Genomic DNA, 14,239 nt, shown 5'->3' on the forward strand with positions numbered 1-14,239 from the left:
TCCTTTTTACTGCCGAGCGGTAGTCTACTGAGTGAATGTGCAAGTTTATTCATTTCCCTATTGAAGGACATCTCACTTGCTTCTGGTTTTTGACCATTGTGAATAAAGCTGCTATAAACATTTGCATGCAGGTTTTGTGTGGAAATAAATTTTCCAAATCCATTGGATAAAAACCAAGGAATGTGATTGCTGGCTCATAAGGTAAAATTATGTTTAGTTTTGTAAGAAACTTCCAAACTGGGGCACCTGGGTGGCTCAGTCAGTGAAGCATCTGCCTTTGGCTCAGGTCATGATCTCAGGGTCCTGGGATCAAGTCCCGCATCAGGCTCCCTGCTCAGGTGGGAGCCTGCTTCTCCCTCTACCTCTGCTTAGGCTCCCCTTGCTTATGCTCTCTCTCTCTCTCTGTCAAATAAAATCTTAAAAAAAAAAAAAAACAAACAAAAAACTTCCAAACTGTCTTCCAAAGTGGCTGTGCCATTTTACAGTCCCACCAACAATGAATGATTGCTCCATATCCTCTCCAAAGTTTAGTGTTGTTCACATTCTGGATTTTAGCCATTCTAATAGGTAGGTAGTGGTATTGCTTTTATTTGCAATTCCCTAATGACATGATGCTGAGCGCTTTTCTTATGCTCATTTGACATCTTTATATCATTTTTGGTAAGGTGTCTATTTAGATCTTTGCCTATATATTAATTAGGTTGTTTTCTGATTGAAGTTTTGGTGTTTGTTTTTTTAAGATTTTAGTTATTTAAGAGAGAGCAGGAGAGAGAGACAGCATGAGCAGGGGGCAGGGACAGAAGGAGAGTGAGAAGCAGATTCCCCACCGAGCAGGAAGCCCAATGTGGGGCTCGATCCCGGGACCCTGGGATCACAACCCGAGCCAAAGGCAGACACTTAACCGACTGAGCCACCCAGGCACTCTTCTGATTGACTTTTAAGAGTTCTTTGTATATTTAGGATACCAGTCTTTTTCAGAAAGATAGGCATTTTGCAAATGCTTTCTTGCTGTCTGTGGCATATCTTTCCATTTACTTAATAGTGCCTTTTGAAGAGCAGAAGCTTTCAATTTTAATAAAGTACAACATCAATATATTTTTTTGTGTGGATTGTGCTTTTGGATTATATCTAAAGACTCATCGCCAAACCCAATATCATCTAGATTTTCTCCTATGTTTTGTTATAGAAGTTTTTTGTGTTTTACGTTTAGATCTGTGATTCATTCTGAGATAATTTTTATGACAGTCGTAAGGTCTGTGTACGTGTGTGTGTGTGTCCAATTATTCCAGCACCATTTGTTGAAAAGACTATCTCCATTAAATTACCCTTACTTCATTTGTCAGACTATCTCCATTAAATTACCCTTGCTTCATTTGTCAAAGATGAGTTAACTGTATTTGTGTGGCACTATGTCTGGGCTCTTTATTCTGTTCTGTTGATATACTTGTTCATTCTTTCACCACTACCACTCTGTTTCAATCCCTAGCTTTATAGGAAGTCTTGTAGTTGAGCAGTATGGATTCTCGAACTTTGTTCTTCACTGTTGTGTTAGCTATACTGGGTCTTTTGTCTCTTCATGTATTTTTAGAATCTGTTAACAGCTATGAAATACCTGCTGGAATTTGGATTAGGATTACACAGAATCTATAGTAAATTGGGAAAGAATTGACTTAATAATGTTGAGTGTTTTAGTCCATAAATATGGATACCTCCATTTATTTAGGTGTTTTATTTTTTCAAGAGTTTTGTAATTTTCCTCATATACATCTTGTACATATTTCATTAGATTTATACCAAAGTATTTCATTTTGTGTGTATGCTATTGTAAATGGTACTGTGTGGGACTCGTGGGTGGCTCAATCAGTTAAGCATCTGCCTTTGGCTGAGGCCATGATCTCAGGGTCCTGGGATTGAGTTCCGCGTTGGGCTCCTTGTTCAGCAGGGAGCCTGCTTTGCCCTCTGGCTGCCCCTCCCCCTGCCTGTGTGCTCTCTCTCTCTGACAAATAAACAAAATCTTTTAAAAATAAATAAAATAAATGATACTGTGTTTTTAATTTCAAATTCTAATTGTTCACTGGTAGTATATAGGAAAGCAGTAAAAATTCATATACTACTAACCTTATATGCTGTGATGTTGCTATATTAACAAGAGTTCTTTTGTCAATTTTGGGGGACTTTCTACATAAACAATGCCATTTGTGAACAAGTATAGTTTTATTTCTTCTTTCCCAGTCTGTATAAGTTTTATTTCCTTTTCCTTGTCTTATTGCACTGGATAGGACTTCCAGTAAGATGTTGAGTAAGAGTCTAAGAGGGAGTATCCTTGCCTTGTTTCCAGTCTTAGGGATAAAGTGTCCAATTTCTCACCATTAAGTATAATGTTAGCTGTAGGGGCTTTTGCAGAAGTTCTTCATTAAGTTGAGGAAGTTCTCGTGTATTGCTAGTTTTCCATGAGTTTTCAATCATAGAATGGATGGTGGATTTTGTCATAGGTTTTTCTCCATCACTGATACGATCTTATGAGTTTTCTTTTTTTAGCATGTTTATGTAGTAGATTACATTAATTGATTTTTAATCAAACCAGCATATCTGGAATAAATTCCACTTGTTTTGGTGTGCAGTTCTTTTTACACATTGTTAGTTTCAACTTGCTGATTGTTTAGTTGCATCTATGTTCATGAAAGATAGTGGTCTGTGGTTTATTTTTTGTACTTTATCAGGGTTAAGGTGATGCTAGTATCAGAATGAGGAAGTGTTCTTTCTGCTTCTGTTTTCTGGAGGGGATTGTAGAGAATTCATATAATTTCTTCCTTAAATGTTTGGTCAGATTCATCAGTGAAAACATTTGGATCTGGTACTTTTTTGGAAAATTACCAGTTACTGTTTCAATTATTAAAATAGATATAGGCCTACTTCTCCTTGTGTGAGTTTTGGCAATTTCTTTCAAGGAATTTTACTATTTCATCTAAGTTAATAAATTTGTGGGCATGGAGTTTTGTAGCATTCTTTTATTATCTTTTTCATGTCCATGGGCTCAGTAGTGATAACTTTTCTTTTTATTTTTTTTTTTAAAAATTTGATGACAGGGGCATCTGGCTGGCTCAGTCGGAAGCCCATGCAACTCTTGATTTCAGAGTCATGAGTTCAGTCCCCCATATGGGGTATAGAGGTTACTTAAAATCTTTTTTTAAAAAAGGAGTCATAATTCACATAACATACAATTCACCTACTTGAAGTATAAAATAGAATGACTTTTTTTTTAAAGATTTTATTTTATTTATGTGACAGAGAGACAGCCAGTGAGAGAGGGAACACAGCAGGGGAGTGGGAGAGAAAGAAGCAGGCCTCCCAGTGGAGGAGCCCGATGTGGGACTCGATCCCGAACGCAGGGATCACGCCCTGAGCCGAAGGCAGACGCTTAATGACTGCGCCACCCAGGCGCCCCAATAGAATGACTTTTACTACATTCACAGAGTTGTGCATCCATCACCACAATCAATTTTAGAATATTTTCATTGCCCCCAAAATAAGCCCTTTACCCTGTAACCATTACTCCCATTTTTAGGAGTTTAAACCATTTTTGAGTTATTTTTTGCACCTGATGTAAACTAGAGGGTCTAACTTCATTCTTTTGCCTATGGCTCATTCCCACTACCATGTGTTAAAAAGACTATTATTTCACCATGGAATTGTCCCGGCAATTAGTCAAAGTTAGTTATATATGTGAAGAATTACTTCTGAACTCTAAATTTTTTAATAAGATTTTTTTTAAAATATTTTATTTATTTGGGGCGCCTGGGTGGCTCAGTTGTTAAGCGTCTGCCTTCGGCTCAGGGCGTGATCCCGGCGTTATGGGATCGAGCCCCACATCAGGCTCCTCTGCTGGGAGCCTGCTTCTTCCTCTCCCACTCCCCCTGCTTGTGTTCCCTCTCTTGCTGTCTCTCTCTCTCTGTCTCTCTCTCTCTGTCAAAAAAATAAATAAAATCTTAAAAAAAAAAAAAAGACTTTATTTATTTGACAGAGAGCCAGAGAGAGAGGGAACAAGCAGGGGGAGTGGGAGAGGAAGAAGCAGGCTCCCAGCAGAGGAGCCTGATGTGGGGCTTGATCCCATAACGCCGGGATCACGCCCTGAGCCGAAGGCAGATGCTTAACAACTGAGCCACCCAGGCGCCCCATAAGATTTTATTTTTAAGTTATCTCTGCACCCAATGTGGAACTTGAACTTACAACGCCGAGACCAAGAGTTGCATGCTCTACTGATTAAGCCAGCCAGGTGCGCCTGAACTCTCAATTCTGTTCCATTGATCTATATGTCTAAACTTAGGCCACACTGTCTTGTCTTACCTAAACTTTTTAGTAAGTTTTGAATTTGGAAAGTGTGAGTTCTCTTTTTTGTTATTCTTTTTCAAGATTGTTCTGGCTGTCCTGGGTCCTTTGAATTTCCAGGTCAGTGTTAAGATCAGCCTGTCAGTTTTTTCAAATAAGTCATCTGGGATTTTGATGGGTATTATGTTGAATTTATATAATTTTGAGAAATTTTGCCACCTTAATATTAAATTTACTGATCTTGAATATGGACTGTCTTTCCATTTATTTAGTTCTAATTTAATTTCTTTGAACAGTGTTCTATCATATTCAAAGTTTTTCATTTGTTAAACTCAGACACAACTGTTTTTTTCTTAATTTTTTTTTTAAGATTTTATTTTTTGAGAGAAAGAGCATGAGCAGGGGGGAGGGGCGGAGGCAGGAGACTCCCTGCTGGGCAGGGAGCCCCATGTGGGGCTCCATCCCAAGACCTTGGGATCATGACCTGAGCCAAAGGTAGATGCTTAACCGACTGAGCCACCTAGGTGCCCTAAATACTTATTTTTTTAATTTATTTTGAAACAGCTTGACTGAAATATAATTCACATACCATATAGTTGACCCATTTGAAGTATACAATTCAGTGGTTTTTGATATGTTACATTATTTCTTAATTACAGCAAACAATATATAAACATAAAAGTTGCCACTTTAATCATTTTGAATATACAATTCAGTGGCATTAATTATATTAACAGTATGTAAACACCACCATCTGTTTCCAAAATGTTTTCATTACCCCTTTGTAACCATAAGACAATAACTCCTCATTCCCCCTACCCCAACCCCTGTTGGTCTCTAAACTATTTCTCTCTATGAATTTGCCTATTTTAGGTACCTCATGTAAATGGATTCATACAATATTTGTCCTTTGTGTCTGGATTATCTCACTTAGCATAAGCTTTTCAGGGTTCAGTCAGGTTGTAGCATGCATCAAAACTTCATTTCTTTTTATGTCTGAGTAATATTCTGTTATATGTACGTATCACATTTTATCCATTTACCTGTTGATGGATACTTAGATTGTTTCCACCTTTTGGATTGTAAATAATGTTTCAATGAACATTGGCATACAAGTATCTGTTCCAGTGCCTTACTTCACTTTGGATATATATTTAGGAGTGGGATTTCTGAATCATATGATAATTCTGTGTTTAGCTTTCTGAGAACCACCAAACTATTTTCCATAGCAACTATACCATTTTACATTGCTAAGTATTTTTTTCTTTTGGTACTATTGTAAATGGAATTTGGGGTTTATGTTTTATTAATTTATTTTAGAGAGGGAGTGCATGCTCACACAAGTGGGGGAAGGGACAGAGTCTGGAGAGGGAAAGACTCCCAAAGAGACTCTCTGCTGAGTGCAGAGCCTGCCACGGGGCTGGATCCCATAATCCTGAGATCATGACCTGAGCCCAAATCAAGTGTCGGACACTCAACCGACTGAGCCACCCAGGCACCCTGGAATTGTTTTCTAAATTTGCATTTGATTTGTTCATTGCAAGGGCACAGAAATACAAATAATTTTTGTGTGTTGATTTTGTATGCTGCGGGTTTGCTGAATTCATTTATTAGGTCTAACAGTTTTTTGTGGAATCATGAGGTTTTTCTACATGTAAAGCCATGTCATCTATGTACAGAGAAAACTTTACTTCTTCCTTTCCAATTTGGATGCCTATTTCTCTTACTTTACTGCTCTGGTTTGAACTTCCAGAACTATGTTGAATAAAAGTGATGAAATCTGGCACTTGCCTTGTTCCTGACCCTGAAGGAAATCTTTCACTCTTTCATCAGTGAGTATGATGTTAGCTGCTGGGTTTTCATATATGGGTTTTTGTCATGTTGTGGAATTTCCCTACTATTCCAGGTTTATTGAGTGTTTTTATATATTTTATCAAATGCTTTTTCTGCATCAATTGAGAAGATTGTTGCTTTTATTCCTTTCTTTCATTAATGTGATTTACTGGATTGATTATTTTTTAATATGTCACACCATCCTTCCATTTTAGGAATAAATCCCACTTGGTCATGGGATGGTCTTTTTTATATGCTGCTGAATTTGATTTGGTAGTATTTTCTTGAGTATTTGCATCTATAGTCATAGAGAATTTTTGTCTGTAGCTTCTTTTCTTGTAGTGCCATTTTAGAGTTTTGGTATCAGGGTAGTTCTGTCCTCATAGAGTGAGTTTGGAAGCATTCCCTCTTCTTTAGTTTGTTGAAAGAGTTTGCAAATAAGTGATATTGATTCTTATGTCAATGTTCAGCGGAATTCACCAGTGAAGCCACCTGGTTCTAGGATTTTCTTTGTTGTGAGATTTTTCATCACCAATTCAGTCTCACCACTTAAAGGTATCTTAGTTCAGGCTGCTGTACCAGAATACCACAGAATAAACAAACATTTCTTTCTCACAGTTCTGGAGGCTGAGAAGTCCAATCCAGGTGCTAGCAATATCTGATGTCTGGTAAGACCACTCTTTTTTGTTTACAGATGACAGTCTTCTTGTTGTATCCTCACCTGGGGGAGAACAGAGAGGAAGCAAGCTCTCTGGTGTCTCTTCTTATAAGGACACTAATCCTGTTCATGAGTTCACCCTCATGACCTAATCACCTCCCAAAGCCCCACCTACTATTACCATCACATTAAGGGTTGGGATTTTAACATATAAATTTTGGTGGGACAGAAACATCAAGTCTATAACATAAGGCTATTCAGAGTTTCTATTTATGCGCAAATGTTTGATTTTAATTACTCCTATTTGAAGGTACTTAGTTTTGGAGGACTGCAAGTTATTTTATTACCTACTCTTTCCATTCCTTAAAGGTTTCCACAAGTTTTGGCAAATTCACATTATCTTCATGACTGTGTTTTGGAGTGAAGCCAGGTATGTCAGTAGATTCACCATCAGTCCACCTCGCCAGCACCTTGTGTCTTTCTACAATATGTTGAAACCAGTGCACTGCAACTTGTATAAATTGATGGGGCAAAGATTTAGAAGGAAGTGGTTGGCTTTTTCTGAGTGGTTGGGGCCTCACATTAGCCATAGAAGCTCCTGACAGTGTTGCAGTCTTAATATGTGTTCAATCTCATTGGCTAAAGTTTTATAAGATTGAAGCAGCAAAACACTAGTCATTTTAGCAATAGAATAGTTACCAGAAATTGGATGGCCACTGGAAGATGTTTTCTGGAGCCTGTTTGTTCTTCATATCATGAGCTATAAAAAAATCACTGTCATACCTGGCAAAGCTGAGTATTTCCACACCATATGTCAAAGAGACCTGTCCAAAGAAAGAGATTAATTGCCATTATCCCCACAACAGAATGCATCTTCGGATTTCTTTTTTTTTCTAAACCTTCAGGATTTGCCCTGCATACATTTGTGGATTTTGTGCATTATCATTGACTCTAAAGGAACACCTCGATGCAGAAACAGGAGGTGGTTCTAGGAGTTTTACTGTGATGCCATTGAAGAATTCTCCATAGTAACCCTTGAGCCATTTAATATATTCTTCACTAATGATTATAGTGTTCCCTGAAGATCCAGTACGTACCAACGGACTGTATATAGGTGCTACATTTCTTTGGGGAAGGTGTCTTTCTGTAAGGATCATTGAAAAACTGTTCAAAGTCGTCAGGAACCTCATGGTGGGATGTGATCCAGTCTGATTACAAATGCAAGGTGATGAATTCGAAGAGAGCGCTGTATCTGGCTGGAAGGATTCATTCACCAAATGCCATTCCCCAGCATCTAAGTTCTCATGCTGGGTTCTTTGAGATGGGAGCTATTTTTAGTGTCAGTTCGGAGGGCCACACTGTTTTCATCTTTACAGACAAAGTTTCCCACTGAAATTTTTACCTTTCAAGGATAGGAGTGTCTATATCTAGCCATAGAATTGTGTAGGGTGCCTTCTCCCCCAGCAGGCCTCAACACTACATTCTCACTCCCATGGCAAAACTTACATACCTCCATTTCTTCTTGCATTAGTTTTGGTAGAATATCCTTTTTATTTCTATAAAATTGATGGTAATGTCTCTACATTCATTGCTGACTTTAGTAATTTGAATCTTCTTTTATTCTGGGTCAATCTAGATAAAGGTTTGTCATTTTTGTTGCTCTTTTTTAAAAAACAGCTTTTAGTTTCATTGCGTTGTTATTTTCTATTTTATTTATCTCTGTTCTGTTACTTTCTTCTGCTAGCTTTGGGTTTAGTTTGCTTTCCTTTTTCTAGCTCCTTAAGATGTACAATGAAGGTTATCAAATGATTTGAGATAGTCCTTTTTTCAACACATACATTTACAGCCGTAAACTTCCACCCCCCAGCACTGCTTTTGCTGCATTCCTTAAGTTCTGCTATGTTATGTTTTCATTTGTCTCAAAGGGCTTTCAAATTTCCCTTGTTATTTCTTCTTTTGGTTGGTTAAGAGTGTTTGTTTAATTCCCACCTATTTGTAAATTGTCTCATTTTCTTTCTGTTTTCATTTCCAGTTTCATTTTACTGTGACTGAAAAGATACTGTGGGGGCACCTCGGTAGCTCAATCCATTAAGCATCCAACTCTTGATTTCGGCTCAGGTCATAATCTGCTTGAGATTCTCCCTCTCCCTCTGCCTCTATCCCGCCCCCCAACTCGTGCTGGCTCTCTTGTGTGCTCTCTCTCTAAAATAAATAAATAAATCTTAAAAAAGAAAAAAAGAAAGAAAGAAAAGAAAAAGATATTGCTTGTAGTTTGAATCTACTTAAATTTATTGAGATTTGTTTTGTGATCTAACATACAGTCTATTCTGGAGAATGTTCCATGGGTACTTGAGAAGAATGTGTATTCTCCTGTTGCTAAGTGTTCTCTGTCTGTTAGATCTAATCAGTTTATGGTGCTCACATTTTCTATTTCCTTATTCATCTGTCTGGTTGTTTCTCTCCATTGTTGAGAGTGGATACTGAAGTCTCCAACTGTTATTGTTGACCTATCTATTTTCCCCTTCAATTCTGTCAATTTTTGCTTCATATATTTTGGGGCACCTTAGGTGTGGATATGTTCATAATTGTTATGTCTTATTGCTATATTGAAAGCTTTATCAATATGAAATGTTCCTCCTTTGTCTCTTCTAATCCTTTTTCTTTTACGGTCTATTTTTGTCTGAGTGTAATATAACCCTCCCAGCTCTCTTGCTGGCTATTTTTATGGAATATCTTTTTCTATCCTTTGACTTTCAACCTGTTTCTTTATATCTAAAGTAAGTGTCTTATAGATAGCATACAGATGGATGCTGTCTTTTAATCCAATCTACCAAGCACTATCTTTTAATATGAGAGTTTAATGCACTTATATTTAATGTGATTACTGTTAAGGAAGAATTTACTTCTGTTAGTTAGCTGTTTTATTTGTGTGTGTTCTATGGCTTGGGTTCCTTTAGTTCCTCGGTTGCTGCCCTTTTTTGTACTTAGTTGATTTTTTGTAGTGTACCATTTGGATTGCCTCCTTTCAGTTTCTGTATATATGATGTTATTTTCTTAGGAGTAACTTTAGGGATTACAATTAACATCCTAAATTTATGAAAATATGCTTTGGGTAGTATCAGTGTAGTTCCATTAGTATATAAACGTTCTGCACCTGTACATCACCATCCCTCCCTCTTTATGTTATTACTGTCACAGATTACATCTTTATACATTGTAGACCATTATCATAGATTTCTAATTGTTTCATACATTTTCCTTTTAAATCATATAGGAAAAGGGGAGACATAAACCAAACCAAAAGTACGATAATAACTGGCTTTTATATTTACCTGTGAAATTACCTTTACTAGTATTCTTCAATATTTTCTGATGTTTTTGACTTGCTTTCTAGTGTCCTTTCATCTCAGCCTGAAGAACTCATTTTAGCATTTCTTATAGGGTTGCTACACTAGCAGTGAACTCCCTCAGCATTTGTTTATCTGGAAGTGTCTTAATTTCTCCATCATTCTTGAAGTTTTGCTAGATATAGAATTTTTGGGTGACATGTTTTATCTTAGGACTTTAAGAATGTCATCCCACTGCCTTCTGGCCGTAATGGCTTCCAATGTGAAATCTGCTCTGAAACTTGTTGAGGATCCCCTGTACAGGAACAGTCACTTCTCTCTCACTGCTTTCAAGATTCTCCCTTTGTCTTTGAGTTTCAGCAACTTGACTGTCATGTATCTCAGTGTGAATTCCTGTAAGTTTATCTGTTTGGAGTTTGTTGAGCTTCTTGGATGTGTCTTTCATCAGACTTGGGAAGTTTGGGGCCATTTTTTTTTTTCAAATATTTTTTCTGCCCCTCTCTCTTTCGCTTCTCCTGGGATTCGTATAATGGATATGTTGGTATGCTTGGGGGTGTCCATCAGCTCCTTAGACTATCACTTTCTTCATTTTGTTTCTCTTTCTGCTCTTCTGGATAATTAATGTCTAATCTTCAAGTTCAGTGATCCTTTCTTCTACTTACTCAAATCTATTGAATCCCACTAGTAAGTTTTTTGTTTCAGTTATTGTACTTTTCAGCTCCAGAATTTTTTTTTTTAAATTTCTTTATTCGACAGAGATAGAGACAGCCAGCGAGAGAGGGAACACAAGCAGGGGGAGTGGGAGAGGAAGAAGCAGGCTCATAGAGGAAGAGCCTGATGTGGGGCTCGATCCCATAACGCCGGGATCACGCCCTGAGCCGAAGGCAGACGCTCAACCGCTGTGCCACCCAGGCGCCCCTCAGCTCCAGAATTTTTGTTTTTGGTTGCTCTTTATAATTTCTATCTCTACTGATACTTTCATTTTGTTCAGACGTCATCTTACCAATTTCCTTTAGTTCTTTGTCCGTGGTTTCCTTTAGCTCATCAAACACATTTAAGACTGGTGATGTAACTTCTTTAATAATGCTAATACCTGGGCTTCTCCAGGGATTATTTTTGTCAAACTCTATTTTCTGTGGATGGAATATACTTTTCTATTTCTTTGTATGCCTTGTAATTTTCTTTTGAGAAGTGGACATTCTGAGCATCGTGTTGTGGTAATTCTGGAAATCTAATTCTCCCACTTATCAGGGATTGCTGGGTTGTGCTTGTTGGTGGCTGAAACCATCCTTTGTGGCTTTTCCATATGGTATTGCAAAATGTGTATTTCTTGTTGTATGTGTTCATTGAAGTTTCCCTTCTGTTGTCTCTATAGTCATCCAGTGACCTGACAAAGATTTCCTTAAATGTGGCTCCTGAGAGAAAGAGAGAGAGAGAGAGAAATACATCCTGTCTTTAAATTCTCTCAAGGCTGAGAGGCACTTCAGCTCATGGGAGTTGAAACAACCACCAACTTCCATGCCTGCCACACACTGATCAAAAACAGCAATCAATTATCCATCATGACCAAGTGGGATTCATACCTGGGATGCAAGCATGGTTCAACACTCGCAAATCAATCAATGTGATACATCATATCAACAAGAAAAGACTCAAGAACCATATGATCCTCTCAATTGATGCAGAAAAAGCATTTGACAAAATACAGCATCCTTTCCTGATTAAAACCCTTCAGAGTGTAGGAATAGAGGGTACATTTCTCAATCTCATAAAAGCCATCTATGAAAAGCCTACTGCAAGCATTATTCTCAATGGGGAAAAGCTGGAAGCCTTTCCCTTAAGATCAGGAACACGACAAGGATGCCCACTCTCGCCACTATTATTCAACATAGTACTAGAAGTCCTTGCAACAGCAATCAGAAGACAAAAAGGGATCAAAGGTATCCAAATCGGCAAAGAAGAAGTCAAACTGTCTCTCTTTGCAGATGACATGATACTCTATATGGAAAACCCAAAGGAATCCACTCCCAAACTATTAGAAGTTATAGAACAATTCAGTAAGGTGGCAGGATACAAAATCAATGCCCAGAAATCAGTTGCATTTCTATACACGAATAACGAGACTGAAGAAAGAGAAATTAGGGAATCCATCCCATTTACAATAACACCAAAAACCATACGTTACCTTGGAATTAACTTAACCAGAGACGTAAAGGACCTATATCCTAGAAACTATAGATCACTTTTGAAAGATATTGAGGAAGACATAAAAAGATGGAAAAATATTCCATGCTCATGGATTGGAAGAATTAACATAGTTAAAATGTCCATACTACCCAGAGCAATCTACACTTTCAATGCTATCCCGATCAAAATACCGAGGACATTTTTCAAAGAACTGGAACAAATAGTCCTTAAATTTGTATGGAACCAGAAAAGGCCCCGAATCTCCAAGGAACTGTTGAAAAGGAAAAACAAAGCTGGGGGCATCACAATGCCGGATTTCGAGCTGTACTACAAAGCTGTGATCACAAAGACAGCATGGTACTGGCACAAAAACAGACACATCGACCAATGGAACAGAATAGAGAACCCAGAAATGGACCCTCGGCTCTTTGGGCAACTAATCTTTGATAAAGCAGGAAAAAACATCCGGTGGAAAAAAGACAGTCTCTTCAATAAATGGTGCTGGGAAAATTGGACAGCTACATGCAAAAGAATGAAACTTGACCACTCTCTCACACCATACACAAAAATAAACTCCAAATGGATGAAAGACCTCAATGTGAGACAGGAATCCATCAAAATTCTAGAGGAGAACATAGGCAACAACTTCTATGACATCGGCCAGAGCAACCTTTTTCACGACACATCTCCAAAGGCAAGAGAAATAAAAGATAAAATGAACTTATGGGACTTTATCAGGATAAAGAGCTTCTGCACAGCCAAGGAAACAGTCAAAAAAACTAAGAGACAGCCCACGGAATGGGAGAATATATTTGCAAAGGACACCACAGATAAAGGACTGGTATCCAAGATCTACAAAGAACTTCTCAAACTCAATACACGAGAAACAAATAAACAAATCATAAAATGGGCAGAAGATATGAACAGACACTTTTCCAATGAAGACATACAAATGGCTAACAGACACATGAAAAAATGTTCAAAATCATTAGCCATCAGGGAAATTCAAATCAAAACCACACTGAGATACCACCTTACGCCAGTTAGAATGGCAAAGATAGACAAGGCAAGAAACAACAATTGTTGGAGAGGATGTGGAGAAAGGGGATCCCTCCTACATTGTTGGTGGGAATGCAAGTTGGTACAGCCACTCTGGAAAACAGTGTGGAGGTCCCTTAAAAAGTTAAAAATTGAACTACCCTATGACCCAGCCATTGCACTACTGGGTGTTTACCCCAAAGATACAGACGTAGTAAAGAGAAGGGCCATATGCACCCCAATGTTCATAGCTGCATTGTCCACAATAGCCAAATCATGGAAGGAGCCGAGATGCCCTTCAACAGATGACTGGATTAAGAAGCTGTGGTCCATATATACAATGGAATATTACTCAGCTATCAGAAAGAACGAATTCTCAACATTTGCTGCAACATGGACGGCACTGGAGGAGATAATGCTAAGTGAAATAAGTCAAGCAGAGAAAGACAATTATCATATGATTTCTCTCATCTATGGAACATAAGAACTAGGAGGATCGGTAGGGGAAGAAAGGGATAAAGAAAAGGGGGGTAATCAGAGGGGGGAATGAAACATGAGAGACTATGGACTGTGAGAGGCAAACTGAGGACTTCAGAGGGGAGGGGGTGGGGGAATGGGATAGACTGGTGATGGGTAGTAGGGAGGGCACGTATTGCATGGTGCACTGGGTGTTATACGCAACTAATGAAGCATCAAACTTTACATCGGAATCTGGGGATGTACTGTATGGTGATTAACACAATATAATAAAATTAAATTAAAAAAAAAAAACCAGCAATCAAGGGGCGCCTGGGTGGCACAGCGGTTAAGCGTCTGCCTTAGGCTCAGGGCGTGATCCCAGCATTCTGGG

At 38.2% G+C, this 14,239-nt stretch overlaps 1 pseudogene; it reads right to left on the minus strand.

The window, feature by feature from the left end:
• Window positions 1-7,131: 7,131 nt before the first annotated feature.
• Window positions 7,132-8,185, minus strand: LOC100476168 (annotated as a pseudogene).
• Window positions 8,186-14,239: the final 6,054 nt, after the last annotated feature.

The sequence above is a fragment of the Ailuropoda melanoleuca genome, chromosome 2 (assembly GCF_002007445.2).
Source record: "Ailuropoda melanoleuca isolate Jingjing chromosome 2, ASM200744v2, whole genome shotgun sequence".
NCBI lineage: Eukaryota > Metazoa > Chordata > Mammalia > Carnivora > Ursidae > Ailuropoda > Ailuropoda melanoleuca.